The sequence below is a fragment of the Coenobita brevimanus genome, unplaced genomic scaffold, assembly GCF_032717465.1.
Source record: "Coenobita brevimanus isolate Jiangsu-jjx unplaced genomic scaffold, ASM3271746v2 jjx.HiC_scaffold_1988, whole genome shotgun sequence".
Taxonomy (NCBI): Eukaryota; Metazoa; Arthropoda; class Malacostraca; order Decapoda; family Coenobitidae; genus Coenobita; species Coenobita brevimanus.
Genome location: NW_027642873.1, coordinates 51307 through 65154, shown reverse-complemented (window position 1 = coordinate 65154; position 13848 = coordinate 51307). Strand labels below are relative to the sequence as shown.

Here is a 13848-nt window from a genome sequence, read left to right as displayed (position 1 = left end):
GATGATGATGATACACTTTTTTTTTTTTTTTCTCACAGGCCACACAACACCTTTCGAATATGGCACATTCCAGTTAATCCTGGAATTGACAGAGTTCAAGATGGTGCTGGTGATGATAATGATACTGTATACATTTAAAAATTTAATTTGTGTTTCTATTAAATTGTAATTTTTTTCCCATGCCTTATGGGATTAAGGCATCTGGCTACAGATAGATAGATATATAGATTATTATTATTATTATTATTATTGTTATTATTATTATAATTATAATGCTGTATGGTAGTGCGACCTGGGCAGTAAAGGAAGAGGATATTTGCAGGCTCAGACGTACAGAAATGAGGGTGGTTAGGTAGATGTGCAGTGCGTCCCTGCGTGCAAAGCCTGGGGGAGACTAGGTTTACGATGGAAGAGTTGAGAGGTAGGATGAGACTGGAGTGTATTGGTGTTGTGATGAGGAGAGGTAGATTGAGATGGTTTGGGCATGTGGAGAGGATGGGGGATGATAATTGGGTACAGAAAGTGAGATGTGTTAATGTTGGGGGTGGGGTTGCAAGAGGTAGACCTAAAAAGACCTGTGATGAGGTCATTGAGTGTGACCCAAAGGATAAGGGACTGAATAGGGAAGCTGCCAGAGATAGAGCAGCTTGGAGAGCCCCCATTAGATGTCAAAGGCCGACGCATGCAAGCATGTTGGAGCCTTAAAAAACGAAATGACAAATTATTTTTTCAGGCTAGACGACACCCCCTTTGAAGATTTTAATATCACTTTTTTTCACCCCTAATGGGATTAAGGCATCTGGCTGTAGATAGATAGGTATATAGATAGGTATATAGATTATTATTATTATTTTTTTTTCAGGGCAGACAACACCCCCTTTGAAGCCAGCATGTTGGTGTAGCGCCGCCAACCTGTCACCATGAAGTTGGTCAGCAAGATGTACCAGGCCAATGTTTACTTGGATGGTGGCATTTGCTGGGACATTCTATTCTAATTTGATGGTAAATTAGACTGAACTGATTCTATGTCCTCTGGAGTTAACATGTAATTATCACATCCATTGGCAGAATCTTGTATAATTTAGTAATGGATGTGACATTCATCAAACAGTGCATGCTGAATATTGACTATAGTTCATTCATTTTAACTTGGCCCAGATTGTCATTGTTTTGCAGCTTGTCATAGTTGTGAATGAGGCCTTTAGTCATGTAGTAAGTTCAGTAAAATACTGTAATGTTCCGTGGGAGTTTTGGTAGGACAGCAAGCCGTCTATTCAGATATCTTAAGGATGCCCCAAAATAACATTAAAACCTGTTGGCCGTCAGAGAAACTGTTGGCATCAGCCTAATGACGCCTGTATTGAAAGTGTATCATTGGCACATTTCACTTGGATTTTTTCATCAACTCAACCTATAAAACTTAACGTTTGCTGCTGGGATTCATTCTTCATCCAGGTTCTGCCTTATGGAGCCCCAGTAGGATTAAAGTGATTTTATTTTCAGGAGGCAGTTTTTTTTTTGATCAAGTAAATGAAGAAATGTACCTCTGACTGAACAGACAGTAGTAGCTACTACTGTATTGTAATACACCCCTTTTTTCCTATTGCTTCTAATCCCCCTCTTGTTGTATGTTGCAGGGGAGGGAGGAGGAGGGAGAGGGAGTACAGGAGAGGGAGGACATAAGAGTGAAGGAAGGAGGGGGGGATGAAGGGGGAGAGAGGAGGGAGAGGGGGATGGAAGAAGCTGCTTTTCAGTAAGAGGAAAAGGTAGAGGGAAGAAGGATGACTAGAGGTGGAAAGACAAGGAGGGGAAAGGAAGAAAGGAGAGAGAGATGGGGTTGAGGAGAGGCAGGAAGGAGGAGGAATGGACATGAAGGGAGGGATGGAGGGGTGGGAACTGGTGGGGGGATGGAGGGGACAGGGAACAAGTGGAGGGAAAGAATGTGGAGATTGGTGGAATCTGCCAGCTTTAGTCAGTCTGGCTGGAGCTGTGACTGGTGAAGGATGTTTACATTTTGTTATATGATTTTTTTCCTTTTTCTTCCCATTAATTGTTTTTATGCTGATAATATTGACTTTAGCGTGTCTTGCAAACATTCCTGAGTATTTCTAAAGCTTACTCATTGATATTTTTCTTGGAGTCTTTAGTGTCATGGCTTATATGAATGTTGTTTTTCAGGGGTGTGAGTTTGGGGGGAAGGACAGCATGATGGCAAAAAACTGCATGACATGGAGGTGAAGTAATTTGTGGGCACCTTTCCGGCATCAAGGCATTTAGCTGTACAGGACTACCACCACCACAGCTACCAGAACTATCATAGCCACTACTACTGTAGATCTACACTACCGCTGGAGGGAGCATTGAACTGGATACTAATTTGGTCAGTATGCCGTAAACTTATCTATTATTTTTTTGTGCATGCTAATTCCATATGGCTTTATATAGCATAAGAGGCTTTTCTAGAGGGGTTAGATATACCTTTTACCTTTAACAAAGTGATATCTAGGGCTGGTGGCAGTACTGTCAAAGCAGAGGAAGTGTGGCCAGGTGTAGTTTGCAGCAAGGGTGTGGGAAGTAACTCCATCTTGGTCAGTGTTTGTGATAAATGGCTGCATAAGAGATATAATGGTGGATCAAGCAGCGTGGAGAGCTGCCATTAGGTGACCAATGCCGATACATGCAAGGATGTTGTTGGTGTCTCTGATACGATGATACAAATTAAATTCTAAAAATAATTTGGTACAGAAAGTCCTGTCTAACATTGATCCCATGTCCCTTTTCAGTTATGTCCAGGTGTAGTAAGACTGGGTGGGTAATTATGACTAGTAACCAAGGAGAAACATTCCTTACTTAGGGCTCAAGATTCCATGCAACAACTTTGTAAAGATCCCTAACTCCTTTTCAGTTATTTGATGGCCAAGTGTATTCAGATATTGGGAGGGTTATTTTGACTATAGGTCTGTTACAATAACTAGGTCCATATTTTTCTTTTGTGGGTTATTTCACATAGCTTATTGGTAGAAAGACAGTGGTTTGTCTCTACACTCATCCCATTGCACTTCATGACCAGCCATATATCCTGATATTTGTCTAGTGTTACATTTTAGCATTTAAGATGGAGGGATGGCAAATTTTAGACCAGGTTAGAGTAAGTAGTAATAACGGACTCATTCCTAGCTCCTAGTTAAGGCTTGTTAGTGTCCATCTTCATGTTAGTCGTGGGAATGACCCTTTGTTAGAAGATTGGCTATGGGAGCAAGAATGTGTGGCTAATGTGTTACTGGGATCATCCACACCTTTCCCACCCCAAGGTAGGGTAGAGAGAGACAGAAGAAAACTTGATGGAATGAGATACTAACCAGTGTTCACCCAGTTGAGTGAGCCACACTGCCATTCTCACCATTCAGGCCCCTGGAATCCTGGCATCAAGGGGCTAGAATGTTTGCTGAGCCATTGACCATGATGAAGCAGTCTACTGTAAATGGCAGTATACAGGTTTTACTCTAACCTGGCCTAAAATTCTCTTTCCATCCATATTCCTGAGCTGTAACTCTAGACTATGATGTTAGTCCTGAAGTGTTATGGATAAGATTTAGATTTGTCAAAGTCTTTTTGCCTTTGTGCTAGAAAAGAATATGGCTGCTTGGTTTGATAGGCAGGCCTAAATTTGTCCTTTTGTTGTTTATTTGTAGCATTTCATTTTTTTTTTTTCATTCCTCATGGGGCAACATAGGATGATGAATGAAAAAATATGAAATGCTACAAATAAGCTGCACAAGGACACATTTAGGCCTACCTATCAAACCAAGCAGCCATACTGTTTTCTTGAACTTGTCCTAAACTGCCCCTTATCCTGAAAATGATCTTGTAAGGATAAACATTGTAATATATTATACTGATTTCACTTTAATTTGATCTAGAAGTGACAACTTCCAGTCTTGAAAACTGAGCTGTAACAAAAGCCTATTAAAATAGTGCTATGGTCTTCTTTTTGGTTTAAAATTTTTTAGCATCTTGAATTTTGAGTTTGAACAATAGATGAGCAATAGAATATGCTGCTAGTCACAAACAAGTGCTGTGGAAAGGATAATTAGCTGTAGCATTGTCTTGGTCTGCCACTGAACTGTGTATGAAATGGCTTACTGAAGACAGTTTTGGCCAAGTTAAGGTATATGATAGCAGTAGTAGCAGTAATAGTAGTAGTAGTGTAGTAGTGTAATCTGGTGTATTTCTCCTGCATGTCTACTCAAAATGTAAATAATTTGTAATACAGTATATTCCCTCTTCTGTCATTCTTTTCTTCGTTCTTTCCTCCTCCTTCTGCCTATGGGTGACTCAATACTGAGTGTCAAGCCAAGTGGTTTTCTGTACACCAGGAAGCCATTTACTATGCTGGGTGGTAACCATATAACCAAATTATGGCACCTGGTGGTTTAGTGGGTAATTAAGGCCCTCCAATCGGATTGAGCCTGTGTAGGCTTATGGCCAAGGGGTGGTTGGGGTTTATTGCTCACATAATGCCACTTAGGGATGGGTGAGGCTGGTCATTGTCATCTTAAACATCAGGACCAACTTGCCTAGCCCCGGTCTCCTACGCTTCGCATGGGGCAACATAGGATTGGATGATGGGATAAATTTTTTGAAAAAATTGTTGTAAAAATCCCGGAAAAAACTCCCCTAAGCCGTTTAATGGAAACCCACTCTCGGCATGACGCACCAGGGGCATTATGTTTTAGCCTGTGAGGGCCCATAGTGGCTTCCAGTCTGAAAACTGACACATAAGATGTAAAATTCCCTCTAATGGTGACCAAATCCCGGTATATCCCAGCTTCCTCCAGGATTGTGTCATGTTTGGTCAGAGTTGCCTGCACAAATTGTCTGCAGTGACTCTGATAGTGATTAATTTTGCATACAGTAGTGCTTAACAGTAGTGATTAAGGCCTGTATAAAGTGTAGATAAAGTGTAATAGTGTTCTTAAGGCCTGCATACAAAGTGTAAGGTAGTGCACTTGTGATTATGGTTAGAAAGTGGTGCACAGAAGTGAAAGTGTTGCACAGAAGTGATCATGTACCCCCTTAACATCTGTATATCTTACCAAAAGGCCTTCCCTCCTTATGCTTGGATTACACCCTCTGCAAACATGGTAAGGGATTTTTTTTCTGGTTAGTCAGGAGGCCTCACACTTTCCATAAGTTGGAATTGCAGTATAGTCAGAATGGCCTCAGCCCCTATTATTCCAACTTAAAGAGGTTTTACTGTATATAAAATATCCTTGAGGAGCATAGGAAATGTATCTATGAGGAGCTTAGGAAATATATATCTATGTATACAATTTCTTTTTAGTGATTGCAGCTTTGTTGGTATGTTACTACAAATTACAGTACTGTATCAGAACTGTAGAGGAAAGGTCTTATTTCAAAAGTCTTACCTTTCATTGAGAGTATTGTTTCAGTATTGGTATGACTAGAATTTATTTTGTGCACTTGATGAGAAGAGGTGGAAGGAGGCAGGGAAGGCCAAGATGATGGGTGGATATCATGAAGGAACATGTGAGAAAATGAGGTGTGGAAGTTAAGGAAGTAAGGTATGATAGAAGGACAAAATGTGGAAGGAGATGTATATGACAATCATGGTACCTTTTGTTTTTTAGCAAGGGAGTCCATGGGAATATTTTGTGTCACAGGCACACACATAAGTGCAGTTAAATATGAAAAGTACTTTAGCATGTAGATGTGACACTATGGTGTGGCATGAAAATGAAAAGTCATGAGTGGGAGCAGTGGAGATGGGACTGCTGAGGAGTGTATGTGGAGTACAAAGAGTGGATAGGATATAAAATAATGTAATTCGTGAAAGATGTGAAGTGAGGAAATCTGTGGACACCAGAATCGAAGAGAGTGTACTGAGGTGGTATGGTCATGTGGAGAGAATGGATAACAATAGAGTGGTGAAAAAGGTATATCTGAGCGAATTTGAAGGAGGGAGGAGGTGAGGTAGGCCAAGGAGAAGGTGGAGAGATATGGTGGATGGGTGTGTGAGGAAGAGAGATTTGGAAGTCAGTGAGGCTAGGGAACTGACAAGAGATCGAGCTGGCTGGGTGAATATTGTAAGGAGAAGTGCGTGATCAGGGATTAGGCACCCCTTTTTAACGTGACAGTGTCTGGATTGACTCTATCGGATACGTTTATGTGAAGCTGCAGAACGTGGTGAATGTTTCTGGCATATCAGATAGAGCCAGGATTCCGGGAGCTTGAAAGATGAGTGAATAGAAGCGTGGCCCATTGGATTGGGCAAATTTGGGCTGTCTGGACAGTGCTACTCCTCACACGGCCTTAGGGTGGGAAAGAAGGTCCCGATGATGATGATGATGATGATGATGATGATGATGATGTCAAGTGAAGATTATATGAGTAGTTTTGTACCTGTAAAGCTGAGCCAAGATTTTGAAGGCTTGAACTGTGTGATGATGATGACAGCAGTAATGATGAAAGTGATGGTGGTGGTGATGATGAAGAAGATAATGATGGTGACAGTTATTGCAATGATGATGACAACAGTGATGGTGGTTGTGGTGATGGTGATGATGATTTCTGTTTTTCATTTTCAGAATCGTGTTCATGTGATCAAGGAAGGCGTATCGGTATTGATCTCTCTCCTGTCATCATTCACCCTCCTGTCGTCACTCACTCTGCCCACTGCCCAAGCAAGTACAGGTGACTGGTATGTCTTGCTGTACTAAAAAATCATATAGAAGAAAGCATTATCCTTTTTTTTTTTTCCCGTTAATTGAGGAAGCTCCTTTTCCCAAGCAATTTATTTATTTATTTAATTTTTTCTCCTTTGTCAGTTGAGGAAGCTCCCTAACACCTTTTCCTGAGCAGTTTATTCATTTATTTATTTTTTTTTTTCCCCTTGTCAGTTGAGGAAGCTCCCTAACACCTTTTCCTAAGCAGTTTTTTTATTTACTTTTTTCTCCTTTGTCAGTTGAGGAAGCTCCCTAACACCTTTTCCTAAGCAATTTATTTATTTAATTTTTTTTCATACCAAAGATAAACAGAGGAAGGGAAAAAAAATAGAATCCATATACCAGATAACAAGTGTCGTCCATTCATAAAAAATCTATAACACTTGGACTTGAACTACTGTAGGTTGAAGTTTTTGGGGAAAGTATTCTGGGGAAGCGAAATCCAAAGAGAAACAGGTTGGGGAATAATTGAAATCTGATAGAGGGGGGAAGAGGGAGGGGTAGGCCGAGGATGAGATGGAGGGATGGGGTGAAGAGGTATATGAGAGAGGAGGGTGTGAGTTGGGAGCAGGGCAATGAAATGGCGGGGGACAGGGCGACTTGGAGGCGATTTGTTCGTGGCCACCCCAAACGGGATTGAGGCGTCTGGCAATAGATAGATAGATAGATGATAGGCAGCAGTTGTTCAGTATGGCAGTGTATCAGTAAAAAAAAAAAATACCCAGATGAGGTCATAGAGTGTGACCTCAGGGATAAGGGATTGATAGAGAGGGTGCTAGAGATTGAGCAGTGTGGAAAGCAGCCTTCCGGTGACCAAGGCCAACACATACAAGCATGTAGGAGCCTTGATAAATGAGTGATGGATGGGTAAGTAGACAGACAAGTAGACAGACAGACATAAATAGACAGACAGATAGCAAGATATATAATGCTTTGTTTTGATGTACAGTGAGTTGATTTAATTGATTTTCTTTTTTCTTTTTTTTCTAGATCTGGGAGCAGGGCAATGAAATGGCGGGGACAGGGCGACATGGAGGCGATTTGTTTGTGGCCATCCCTTACAGGATTAAGGCGTCTGGCAGTAGATAGATAGATAGATAGTAAAGCACACAACCTGGCCCATAATGACCTCCATCAGTGCTGCCTTCAGTTGGACTCTGATGGGGTGACTGATAGGAAGGTAAGAGCATGGCTTAGTGTAAGAAGTGGAGTATAGTAGTGGTAGTAGGGGTTTTAGTAGTAGTAGTGGTTGTAGTGGCAGTAGTAGTTACAGTAGTAGTAGTTGTTGTAGCAGCAGTAGTAATAGTGATGGTTGTAGCAGTGGTAATAGTAGTAGCACAGTAGTAGTAATAGTAGTAGTAGTAGTTGTGATGGTTGTAGTAGTAGTCAAACAAAGAGGCATTGATGTTTAATTTATACAGGCATGTTGGAGCCTTTATAAACAATACAAACAGAGAGGGGTTGATATTGTATGTTTGTATCGTTTATAAAGGCACCAACATGCCTTTATAAACGATACAAACAGAGTGGTGTTGATATTGTATGTTTGTATCGTTTATAAAGGCACCAACATGCCTTTATAAACGATACAAACAGAGTGGTGTTGATATTGTATGTTTGTGTCGTTTATAAAGGCACCAACATGCCATTATAAATGATACAAACAGAGTGGTGTTGATATCGCATCCTCACACAATTAGTGCAGATTTAAAGACTTATTGTTGCATGAAAAAATATTTTGGAAATTGGCTCTTTGGATTTGGTTGTAATGAATTGTAAATGAGTTTTTCTTCCTGTAGAACAGTAATGATTGGATGAGAATGAGTGAATGAAAGAACAGTAATGAGAAGCTACATAGTCTGTTGCATAACACAAGCACAGTGGCTGCCCTGGATGCTGGTACTTTCAGCTGGATGTGGGTCTTCCAGTCTGCCTGCACGTTTTTCGTTAAAGTGTGTGTATGTGTGTGTGTGTTCTTACCTGATTGTATATTTACAGGAATGAGTCAGGCTTGTACTGTCTTGTGTTTTAAACCATTTTTATCATACATATCCTTAAATTTGTGAATAGTTTTGGCACACAGTATTTCATTTGGTAGTGCATTCCACTGATCAATTGCCCTATTTGAGAAACTGAATTTCCTTGTGTCTTTATTGCCTCACTTTTTATATAGTTTTTTGCAGTGTCCTCTTGCTGATGCTTCCCATAGGTTATATATTCATTAATGTCTATTTTCTCCTTCCCTGATATGCATTTATACAGCATAATCATGTCACCTCTTTTCCTTCTCTCCTTTAGTGTTGGTAGATTCAGTTTATTTAGTCTTTCTTGGTAGCTTAGATTCCTCAAGCTTGGTACCCATCTTGTAGCAGCCCTTTGTACTTTTTCAGTCTTATAGTGGTAGGTGGTGGCGACCATCATCCACTCACTTGATGTAGTGCTGCCTGCTTCTTCCTTAGCCTTTATCATTCTTTTTCTGTGCCTGCCCTCCTCTCTTCCTATTTCTCCCATCTTTCCTGTCACTACTTAATGCTTTTCTTTCCGTTACAGGTGGCTTTACATTGAGTGACAAGTCAAATGGTTTCCTGTAATCCAAGAAACCATTTACAACGCTGGGTGGTAACCATATAACCAAACCATACGTGCTCCCTACTTGTCAGATGGGTTGGTGGAGGGTTAGTGCCCCTCCCTGTAAAACAAATAACTCAGAGTCAAATGGCCACCCCGTACAGGATTATGGCGTCTGGCAATAGATAAATAGATTGATCTATATGTTTCTTGAGATGAGGACTCCAGACTACTGATGCATACTCCAGGGTTGGTCTGATGAATGATGTTATTATCTTTCTCAGCATGTCTTCATTCATATATGTGAATGCTATTCTTGTATTTGCAAGCAGTGTATACATGTTACGTACCTTCTCATTGATGTGGTCAGCTGGAGATAGTCTGTTACTGATAATCACTCCTAGGTCCTTCTCCCTTTCTGTTATGTGTAGGGTTGATCTTCCCAACTTATAATCTCAATCTGGTCTTTTCTCACTTTTACCAAACTTAATTGCATAACACTTGTCCACATTAAATTCCATTTGTCATGTATTGCTCCTTTGTGTGTGTGTGTGTGTAAGGAGGAAGCAACCAGAGGCCAATGACTATCCGTGTTGTAGGAATAACCCTGTTCCATTGGCTGAAAACTATGTAGTATTAACTCAGAATTTTCCACCTACAGAAGTTCAGGCCCCTGGATCTGCAGCCCAAGAAGACCCGTGCCATCTGATGCAGCCTGACAGTGGCAGATGAAGCGCCTCACACCTAAGATATCAAGAAGCGAATTTCCCACCTCGAAGGTATGCCGTCAAGGCATAAATAAATGTCAGAATATTTATTTTTTAACCCCCACTGAACTGTTTTTAATTCCCCCTGAAGAGTTAGATGACTACAACTGTGTGAGAATGTTAGATGTCTGAGCAATTATGTGAGAATGTTAGATGTCTGAGCAATTGTGTGAGAATGTTAGATGTCTGAGCAATTGTGTGAGAATGTTAGATGTCTGAGCAATTGTGTGAGAATGTTAGATGTCTGAGCAATTATGTGAGAATGTTAGATGTCTGAGCAATTATGTGAGAATGTTAGATGTCTGAGCAATTGTGTGAGAATGTTAGATGTCTGAGCAATTGTGTGAGAATGTTAGATGTCTGAGCAATTGTGTGAGAATGTTAGAGGACTGCAGTTGTGTAAGAATGATAAGAAATGTGTAATTATCTGTATCTTTTGTCATTTTTCATCCCACAGTGAAAAATAAATTGTCCATCATGGGAAATATAAATTTTAGTTCCCAGAGTCATATCACAAGTGGCTTTTGCAGACTTAACACATCTCTGTGAGTCATTCTCATTGCATCTTAGTATCCTTTGGTATGTACCTAATAATGAAGAAAATGATGCAGGAGAATGGTTAGTTGCAAAAAGGAAGATAAATCACTAACAAAAAGGAGCTGCAGTGCCTGCCATACAACTTATAATGTGGCCTCTTGTGGGTTGCGCCATCCACTCGTGTGATAGTTTTCTTTGCTGTTTACATCTTACTCTTATAGATTAGTCACTTACAGGTGCAGCCTAGCATGGACTAACCTACCCTAAGTTTCCCCCTCATATGCTTATTGTTTTTCCAATTTCTTGCAGTTATCCTTTCATGTTTTTTGTGTATGTTTTGTTCAGCCAGCTTTTTTGCAGTTAAATTTGCATGTTCATAGTTACGTTCTTTCTTCTTCCAGGTTTTTGTAGCCACACTTCCATGTTCTTTATGTGCTGTGTTCTGTCAGTGTCATATTCTGTGTTTATGTGCATTTTTCTGCCTCCTCCTTCTGTTATGTTCTTTATGTTCTGTGTTCTGTCAGTCTGTGTTTTTGTCTGCCAGCCTTCTTCAGTTATCCTCAGTTACGTTCTTCTCTTGACTCGGTACTTAGCCAGTTCTTTAAATCATGGCCTGTATTCTCGTCCGTTAAGGCAGCTCCCTAACACCTCTTCCCAAGCAATTTATTTTGCTCATTAACCCTTGCTGTCCTCTTGTATGATAATTAAATAATTCAAATATCACCATACTCTTCCTAAAAAATGTACATCATCATCATCATCATCTGGACCTCCTTTCCCACCCTAGGGCAGGGTGAGGAGTAGCAATGTCCATACAACCCAAATTTGCCCAGTCCAATGGGCCGAGCTTCCATTCACTCATCATTCAAGCCCCCGGAATCGTGGCTGTATCAGATACGCTAAAAACATTTACCGCGTTCTGTAGCTTCACATAAATGTATCCGATTAAGTAAAAAATGTACATAATCCTATTACCCAACTGTTTCCAAAAATAACTAGCTAAGGGCTAGGGAGCTTGCTTAATTGATGAGAATACAAGCCATGTGTACAGTAGCATGGCTCACCTCAGTTTGGGGATTCCTTCAGAAAAAGGATGGCATCATTGATTTGAGTATTTAACTCCTTCAGTATTTAGCTTCATGTATTATTTTCACTTCACTCAGCTAGATATGAACTCAGGGGACTGGTGGTCAGCATCCCCTGAAAGGAGGATGGTGATCTGCTGCCGAGCACTTAAAGTATACTCCTGTAGACAAGAAGGCAGGGAAAGGATAATGGATCAGGTAAATGAGAGAGCCTTCGTTAGTAGTGGGCAGTAGTGTTTGGCACAGGAGGCAGTCCAGCACCTGAGTCTCAGTGATGGGTTTTGCTGACCTTACGCAACTCTTTTTCTTTCTCTTACTGATGTATGAATGGTGGCAGCTTGTGACCATAAACAGGGGAACATTGGTATATGCAGAAATGAACTGGTAAGGAAAGGTGCTTGGGTGTCTCCCCAATCAGTGGGAATATGACTTATTCTTTTACTTAGTCATACTTGTGTAGGAGCTGACTAGCATGGGCCAATTGGTCTACTGTACAGTAATACAGTAATGGTATTTCTTTGGTGGGTGACGGGAGGTTGGAAATACAGTAGTTCAAAATAATATAAAGGGAACTAGCAAAGGACTGAGGTCAGTGAATGTGGAGGTAACTGGAGTGAGGTAAGTTGCCTAAAGAATAGTACTGATCCAAGAGTAGCCCCATATAACATGAAAAGTACAACCAAAGAATCTGTAAGGTATTGGAAACACCATATAAATGAAGATCTGTCATAAGCTGCCAAAGTATGATGTAGAACCAGTAGAGAATATCCCAGTACAGGTAAGAGGAGGGAAGGAGACTGGTGAAAAGGAGGAGGAGATTGAGAGATGGCAGAAAAGGAATGCATTAATGAAAATAAAATGAGGAAAGGAAAGATAGGAGGAAAAGGGGCAGAAAAAGAATGCATTAATGAAAAAAAGGGGAAAGATGGGAGAAGGGGCAGGAAATGAAGTCTCAGAGGAGAAGAAAAGGAAGGAGAGATGGGGCAAAAAAGGAATACAAAAAGTTAACCGGAGAGGACAATGAGACAGGGAGGAGGCAGAGAAGGAACACAACAATTCTCAGAAGGAAAATATTAGGAGAGAGGGGTGGGGAAAAGGAAAGAAAAAGGCAGCAGATATTTATTAAAAAATAGTCTCATCTCACAAGGAAGGGAAAATATAAGTAGAGTATTGAGAGAGAGATCCCTTTCTTCCATTGCGATTCGAGTGGGCTTTCTCATTCATTCAGCCAGGCCGTATCTTAGGCCTGTTATGGCTGCTCCTTCATTTATCCTCCTCCCTCTCCCTCCTGATATGACTCCTGAGATGAAAGGAGGGATGAAGGAGTGGAGGTGAGAGGGAGGCTTGGGAGAGATGGAAGGAAGGAAAGTGAGGCAAAATAGGAGGGTCGCGATGGGAACTTGCTAGCATCAGACGATTGTTTCATGTGCCTTTATCTCTCTTGGGAAATGACTGAAGAAATCAAGGAATGGGGGAGTAATGAAAGCTTTGGTAAGGTGAAGGGAGTGAGGGAGAAAAGAAAGGCGGAGAGATGAAAGGACTTCTGTGGAGTTTGACATGTTGACATTGTAAGTGCTGCCCTCTCGCGGCGATGACAGCGTTGCCAAAGGAAATTAGGAAGAAAACCGCTAAATTGGCAACTCTGCAGCTGGAGGGGATGACTGTAGTTTGATTGATTGACATATGAAAAGCAAGATGTGAGAAGAGAATAACCTAGGTGCAGAGAGAGAGAGAGATACTAACCAATATATCGCCGACCACCCTCCCCTTCCTCCTCTCATAACTTTTTCTTTCATCTTCCATCTTATTCTCCTTCATCCCCAACTCTTCCTTCATCCTTCATCCTCTTCTTTCCTTCACACTGTCTCTTGCCATTTACCTTTCATTCCCTTCCTCTGTTTTATCCTCATCCCTTCATCTTTCATCCTCTTCATCTCTTTCTCAGTCTCTTCGTCTCTCGTCATTATTGGCCTTCTCTCTCTCTCTTCCTTCACCTTTCATCTACTTCTCCACTTCCTTCCTGTCCCCTCTTCTTCCTCTTTCTTTCTCTTCCTATTTGCTTCTCTCTCTTCCTCTCTTCTTTTGTCTTATCTCCTTGATATTTCTCTTCTCTCTCCCTCTCCCTTTCTTTCCCTCGTTGTCTTT

The 13848-nt window shown here is 41.0% G+C and overlaps 1 long non-coding RNA gene across 1 annotated transcript; it reads left to right on the top strand.

Moving 5' to 3' along the window:
- Positions 1-895: 895 nt before the first annotated feature.
- Positions 896-6708, top strand: LOC145389732 (uncharacterized). Its single transcript, XR_013895506.1, has 3 exons — positions 896-1002; positions 2179-2380; positions 6609-6708. It is a non-coding gene; the product is annotated as an uncharacterized LOC145389732 (long non-coding RNA).
- The last annotated feature ends 7140 nt before the right edge of the window (positions 6709-13848 follow it).